The following is an 8,020-nucleotide window of genomic DNA, read 5'->3' on the forward strand; positions in this document are numbered from 1 at the left end:
TCAGTGTAGTGCTGGTTTACCAAAGCCGGGAACCTGGAGCATCCTGCAAGCCTGATGACAGATCAACAGGTTGGGGGGGGGGGTGTCCAGGAATTGCCTCACAAACCACACAAATACCAATCTCGGCCAGAAAGAGACAGTTCATTGAGCATACCCCCCTCCCCTTCCAGGACTGGTCAACCAGGACCATGGTGCAAATTTGGGAACTGAATCATGAACCCAAGTTAAAATCCTATAGGGTTTTTAAGCCCAAATCCCACAAACATCTGTACCATGTTATTCCACCAATCAGGATTTAGGGATAAGGGAATTTTCTTGGGAACAACATGTCTCTGTTGTACACGTACCCTGTTACCATTGGTTGGGATATTCAACTGTGACAGAGGACTTGCCGTGTCTGATATTCATGCCTTCACTTGTCTACCAGGTTGGGACTTGTCTAACATCATGTCATAACTTGCCATCCAACCAGGATGACAGTTACCCACATACATGTCTCTTTCTGCCAAGTACTAGAGCACTACTCAAAATGGAAGTCGTATTCCAAATGGTTTCTGATGCTGGTGCAGGTCTTATGTTAGAGTCTATCCCAGGGGCAGCTTGCAAAGGCAAATACCATAAAAGCTTATACATAGGTGCAGGAAGTATTGTTGGGTGATTGGTTCAGGTCCAAGTCTATTGTAGGTAACTATGCAAAACAGTTCTCTGGAATTCTATCATGAATGGTTTCCAAGGGCACAGAATATAACAGAATATGTAATCAGTCTTGGCATTAGAAAGTTTCCTAGTAACAGCAGAAGCCTATGAGAAAGTTTCCTTATAATGGCAGGCGAGCCAGGTAACTGTTACCTAAGCCTTAACACTTTGCCTGCACCTTAACATTCCATCCAGGCCTTAGTATTTGACCTACGTCCTAACAGAGACTGTTCTTTTCTGATGGCTCAGCTGATCCAAATCTCTTCCAGGCAGCTCTCCTGGTTTCTACTTCCTCCAGGCTGCTCCGATGGTCTCTGTGTCTCCTTTGCATCTTGGTTTATCTGAAATTATTGTTTATTTTTAGCAAGAAGAGGCCTAGTAAATCTAATCAGTTTCAGGAACTTCCTGAAGTTATTTTGAGTCTCTCTCTCTCTCTCTCTCTCTCTCTCTCTCTCTCTCTCTCTCTCTCTCTCTCTCTCTCTCTCTCTCTCTCTCCCTCCCTCCCTCTCTCTCCCTCTCTCCTCTCTGATGGAATATTTCAGTCTTGCCAGACCCAGGGGTTGAGTGAGGAGTATCTGGGGTAGGGATGGGGGGGGGCAGGAGGGATGGGAGGATGTGGAATAGGGGTGGGTGGAGATGGAGCAGGGAGTGGGAGTTTGGAGGCAGTGCCACATAACAGAGGCTTTTATATGGGGCCTGATGGTCTTAGGGTAAAAGAAAAATAGAGATGCCATGGAAGGATGCTGTGGTGCTCAAAGTAGACTCACTTCACTTCCATTCACCTTTGTTGGCCAAAGCATGTCAGATACTCACACCTGATGTCAGTGTAGAAGAAAGTATAGCTTTTCCAGAGGGACTGACCTAGTCCAGGGGACCTCCAATAGTTTTCAGTAGTTAAGTCCATAACACTAGGTTTTTAATATATTTTCAAAATTCTCAAACAAGTGTCCTGCAACAGTGAGTGTTGAAGGAGGAAGGGTTGAAAGGGTTGGATTATGAGAAGCAAGGTATAAGGGAAAGGACCTGGGTAGGAAAGGGAAGCCTGGTAGAATCTGAAGGTCAAGGCAACCAAATTGCATTGAAAGAAGATTTCATGGTGGATCACATAAAATCACGGCCAGGAATTAGACCTTAAAGTCTGACCCATATTCAAAAGAGTCACTTAACAGTGAATTCCGACTGCATGCCAGCTGTATACTAGAAAAACATACATGTGTCTTTTCAGTGTACTGTCGTGGCTGTAAGCATTAAAGCTCTGAATGGAAAGATATCCTAGCAGTCAGGAGCTAAGGAATACCACAACATCACACTACACGACAAATCTAACATGAGAAATTTGGTGGGGGGGGGGGGAACCACACTGTATAATGCCTGCCACCTAATTGGTTCTTTGCTCAGGAGAGAAGCAGCAAAGAACCAATCAGGAGGCAGGCATTATACAGCGTTGAAGGGAGAGGAATTTCCAGGGTGGCCTGAGATTGGTGGAGCTTTGTGGCCTGATCTTGGGGCAACATCAAGGATTGGTGGGATTCTATTGAGCAAGCTCAGGGAATGGTGTGATTTTGAGCTCGGAGGTTGGTGGGATTGTGGCTTGATGTCAGGCTTTTTTTTTTTTTTCTCCGTACTACGGAGCTTGGCTGCCGGTGTCTCAAGGGGCTGGAAATGGCTGTTACATCCACTAGAATAGTCAGCAGATGGGACCATTGCAAGGACCTTACAACAATATCTCTCCTGGTAGATAAATATTGCTATCCTCTTTCACACTGAAGATGAGGGTTCACGGAAGTGAGGATGTCACGCTTAAAGAGAAAAAAGTAAAATGGTGTGCTGGCTAGTTTAGCGCCAACTTAACGCCAACTTGGAGTCCCCTGAAAGGAGGAGCCTCAGCTGGGGCTTCAGTAAGATGGGGCTGTAGACCAGCCTGAAGGACATAGTTTGAATTAGTGGTTGATGTGGGAGGGCCCAGACCAGTGTGGGTGGTGCCATGCCTGAGCTAGTGGGTCTGGATTTTATAAGACATCAGGCTGAACAAGCCACGAGGAGCAAGCCAGCAAGCAGCATCCCTCCATGGCTTCTGCATCAGCTCCTGCCTGCAGGTTCCTGCCCCATTTGAGTTCCTGTCCTGACTTCCCTCAGTAAAGAACTCTGAGAAGAAAGTATGAGCCGAATAAAGCCTTCCTCCCCAGGTTGCTCTGTCCGTGGTGTGTCAGCCCAGCTATAATAGTAACCCTAACTAAGACAACAGTGGCATAAAGTCAAGTGTTTTCTTTCCATTACATCACTGCAGGGCAAAGAAATAAACATGTCACTTTTCTTCAACAGAATCTTATCTTCTTGTATTCACAGCCTGAAAGCAAGGGGACAGGTACGTCACAGTGTACAGCAAACCTCAAGCAGAAAGTGTCACTAAGATGGCGTCTCTACAAACACTCCCCTCATGGTACAATGTCAAAAGTGGCTAGAAATCAACACATAGTTCTAGGAGGGACTCTCTAGAAAATCCTATAGTGGAAATGGACCGTTTTCCAAGTGTCCCTACTGGGGGGCACTGTCCAGATTTTCTTACTGTTACTGAGGGGTGGGGGAGGAGGTCATGTGAGCAGTTCTGCCAAGAGAATTGTGAGATAACATATGATAGACAACTGAGAGCTCATAAACCTATCATGTCCTATGATGGTGTCCTAGGGTGATATTAAATATTCCAACTAACACAGGTACAAGATGAAAGATATCAAGTATGTCCTGTATGTGAGCAAAATCTTGATGGTATTCAGCTTTTTCAGGTATTAATGCTTGGTGTTGAGAGCAGCATGATCCTCCCAGCCCACCCTCACTAACAAACAACCTTCTGAGTTCATTTACTATAAGGAATGAGCACATCTGTCTTTCTCAGGCCCTAATTCCTACTGCTACATAGAGAGGGCCTTTCATATTATATACACAATATATTGTTGGGATAAAAGTGAATGAATCTCAAGTTTAATCTCGGCTCTGAATGCTGTAAACTTAAGCTACCTATGATCATCTTTGGAAACCAGTGGCTGGCATGTCTTCCTAATCTATCGTTTCGTTGTATGACCTCTTAGGGTAAGGTCTTTATTTTCATCACTGTCCCAGGAGGCAAACACTCCACGGTCGTGAGGAAGTTGTTTCAGGTCTCTGAGCTGGCCATGTGAGTTCCACATTCTGCACAATTATCTGCAGTAAATGAAATAACACGTCTAATTTTTTTTTAATTATCCAGGAAGATGAAAATCCATACTGATTTTGTGTTTATCTTTCTTAGGACACATTAACAAGATGGATAGTTGACAGGAAGGGTGTTTAAAAAGACAGTTGCCGAAACTTTCCTTGGCTATTTCATACATGAACTTGATATCTGGGCGAGGGGGCGCCCTTGATCACCTCCTCTAAATACATTCCTTACTCTTTTTGCTTTTCCATTACGCTGTATCAGGTCCTCCTCCTCTCTGGGCATCAGTGTTCATTCAGAGTCGATCTTTCACTAGGTCCTTGTTTTCATGGTCAGGGATTAGAAGTTCATTGTGGTAGTTAACCGTGGTTGAGAACTTGATAGGATTGGGAAGCGTGCAGGCCGGTAGTAAAGCCCATCCCTGACTGTGCCTGCAAAGGTGTGTCCACAGAGGATGAACTAAGAGCAGAGACTCACCTTGAATATGAGCCGTACCATGTCACAGATGAGGGATTAAAGCAGAATGGAAGGAGGAGGAGGAGACAGCTAGAGGGCATGAGAATTCTCCACACTGTTCCCCAGCTGCCGTGATATGATGCGTTCTCCTCCACTCCCTCCCACCCTAAAACCTCAGCGACTGCTAGCAAAATAAATCCCTGCTTTCTCAACTTGTTTCCTGGCGTGTTTCCTCACAGCAGTAAGAAAGTCTGTCCGATACAGTTAGCCACTGGCCGTGATCCATTTCCGGTCCACGAGGCATGTATAAAAGAGTGTCGAGGGTGTATGACATGGATTTCTTTGCTTTTATAAGAAATCAAAAAACAATCACCTCTTCTCCAGACAATGCCAATGCTATGCCTCAAAACTGCACGTGTATTGTGACAGCCCCAAGTGATCTCTGAGGTCAGAGCCACTGCACAAGGTAGAGGCTGATGGAACGGAAACGTGGAAAGAAAGGGGATGCTTGGTGATGCTGTGAATTACTGATGAAGCAAGCCTGGACCTCTATTTTGTCCTGATTGCTAGGTATGTAAAATAAGTGACTTGGCCTTCAGTATGACTGATTCTATTTTCTGTTACAAATGTGGCAATGAATCCCTCTTAAACTCTAGTTTAAGATTGGTTGGGGATGCTGTGTAACAAAATACCGCAGACTGAGTATCTTTTGCAAGAGAAATGTCTTGTGGCCTCGTTTTGGAGGCTGGAATACCAGGATGAAGAGCTGTGGGTGTCACTGCCTTACTTTTGCCTTTGGTGTCTCCCCTTGGCTCAGGGATGGGTGTCCTCTCACCATTTCTTCACACGGCCTTTTCCATATGCACCTGTTCTCAGTGTCTGTTCTCATGGCCCCCTTTTATAGGGATACTGGTCAAACTGTTTTACAGCCTACTCACAAGGCCTCATTTTAAGGTACCCATATCTTTAAAGGCTCTATCTACAGAAAACAGTCGCTTTCTAAGTTACTAAGGGTGATGACTTCAACATATGAATTTGGGAGAGATAAGTCCAGTTCATACGTATTTATGCCCAAACTTTGGTTTGTTTTAGTCTACAGAAAAGCCCTTATAGAACTAAAGGCTATTGTTCTAGTTTGCTTCTCTATTTCTGTGATAAGACACTGTCCAGAAGTCCCTTGGGGGAAAAAAAAAAAAGATTTCTTTCGCTTATAGGTTATAGGTCATCAGTGAGGGAAACTGAGGCAGAAACTCAAGGCAGGAAAGGAACCCAGTGTTAGGAGCTGAAGTGGAGAACATGGAAGAACTGGGCTTACAGGCTTGTTGCCCCCATCCTGCTCAGCTGCCTATCTTATACACCCCAGATCCACTTGTTCAAGAATGGTACTGCCCACAGTGGGCAGCCCTCTCACATTGATCAACAATCAAGAAAGTGCCCCCAGCCCAGTCTAGTGAAGGCAATATCTTAGATGAGAGTCTCCTTTCAGAGGTATCTAGGTTTGTGTCAATTTCATAAAGCCTTACCATAACAGTTACAGAGTCAGATCTCCTAGAACCAGTGCACTGTTACTCTCTCCATCATCTTTCCCCATTTTAGTTTCAATGTATAGCCAACGGCTAAATTCATACACCAAGAAAATTTGAATGGCAATAAGGTTTTTGGCAACTCCAGTGGATCAGGTGATCAATTCATACATTTATGTTGTAGTTAAGGGGACTCGAAGCAGATTAAATAATCACAAAGTTGTTTGTTTATCATTGATAAAAATGTGAAAAAGTTTTTGGTGAAGTTTTATTCTGATGTTAGTTCTGAATTATTTTTTAATTATACCATTTTAATGAATAGATTAGGAAATAGAAGGCATGCCTCTGGGATTCTTAATTGCTAAGATGTCTGACACATGAGTTAGTGTAGGTGGGAGAAGAACTCAAACTCAAAATAATCTTAAAGGATGAGAACACTAGGTAGAATCAAAATGAAAGAAAATTAACTGAAATTGATATTAACTTCCAATTTTGGAAGCATTGCCAGTATTGGCTGGCAAAATAATACCGCAGAGCTTAAATTGAGCCTTTCTGTAAATTACAGACCTCTGTGGAGATGTGTCTTCCTTTCTGAGAGAGAAGCCTTTTAATTTGCTGTGTGTTTGTATAAAGTTGGCTTTATAAATGACTTAGAATAGACTATTCCTGTAATTTTGATTTCCCTTTTACTTAAAAACCAGGCATATAATGAGAAAATAATTTGTGACCCTTAGGCTAACTCTACAACCTAGAAAAATCCAGGAGGAAAGAGGACCCCTTCCTAAGATAGCCCAGTGTGGTATGGCTGCTATAGGACACAGCCTTGTCTACATGACACCCTACTTGCCGTATATAGATGAGCATCCATGAGCACATTTCCCTTCAAAGAACAAAAAGGAAGATAAATGTATCCACTTGGAGCCATTTTGTTATGCTATTTTTATTTCTTTGCTTTTCAAAAATAACCATATTACACTCTTCTTAATGTATAGATAAGAGTTAGATCCTTATTGAAAGCTGAAGCCCAAATATTATTTTTTAAAATGTATAGGAAATGAAATGCCATATAATAGGTAGTCAGTGTCAGTAGTTAGATGAGTCTTGTTTCAAGTTACAGGTCCAGAGCATTTTCAGCATTTTCTATAGCATGTTATAGAAGACCATGCTATACATGCTCATGAGTACTTGCTTTTCCAATGTAACAATATACCCTTCAGCAGCTAAGGGTAGGTTTGTTTATTATAGATCAGCCTCTCAGCTATGAGCAACTAGGAAGGCAGGATATACGTATTTGATTGACTTTATTTGAAAACAGTGTAGAGCCCAAGGATGCAAGGTGGTGAGGAGTTAAGAAGCACAAGTGTAGAGTGGTGAGTTCCACACGCAGTCTTCTTCTGCCATCATGCTTCTATTAGATTCATAAATCGTATCCAAAAGATAAAACCTATGGGACAATACCCAGGAGGAAATGGCAATTCAGAACCTGTTAGGATTTGCATATGTCCCCTAAGGTCAAGGGCTGAGAAATTGATGATCAAAGACACAGTGTCGGTAGGTGTGGCCTAACGCGAAGTGATAAGGGCTGTTGCCTCATGAATGAATTAACCTACTAGAACATATTGAATATCAAAAGAGTGAGATATTTTAAGATAAAGGTCAACCTTCAGCTTACTATGTTATGCTTCTTGCCCTTTGGCTTTCCCTGGGGGCAGAGGTGGCAGCAGGAGACCATAGCATAGAAAGCCTCATAAGATGTCAGGATCTTTGTATTGGGTTTCCCAGCCTCCGGCATGCTGGGAAACACATCTCGTTCTTTGTGAGTCTCCAGCCTGCAGCACTCTACTATAGCAACACAAGATGAACTACAGGGAAACCTACTAAGGAGAAGATACCGTGCCGAGTATCCGAGGTTTTCAGTTCACATCACAAAGGGCTATGCCCTAGAACTGAGAGTCAACTAAAAAGAGACCAGTTCCATGAAGAATAAAGTCCAGATCTAAGCAGCCTTAATCCCTGATCAGACTAACGATCCATGTCTACATTGCAAACTGGGTGGGGTCTGAGTATGGGAAGGGAAGAGGAAATCTTCATAAAAGTACCAGACTCTCAGACTATCTTAATTTTGTTTTTATTTACACATGAAATCTACTCC

This window comes from Mus pahari, chromosome 20 (assembly GCF_900095145.1).
Source record: "Mus pahari chromosome 20, PAHARI_EIJ_v1.1, whole genome shotgun sequence".
Lineage (NCBI taxonomy): Eukaryota > Metazoa > Chordata > Mammalia > Rodentia > Muridae > Mus > Mus pahari.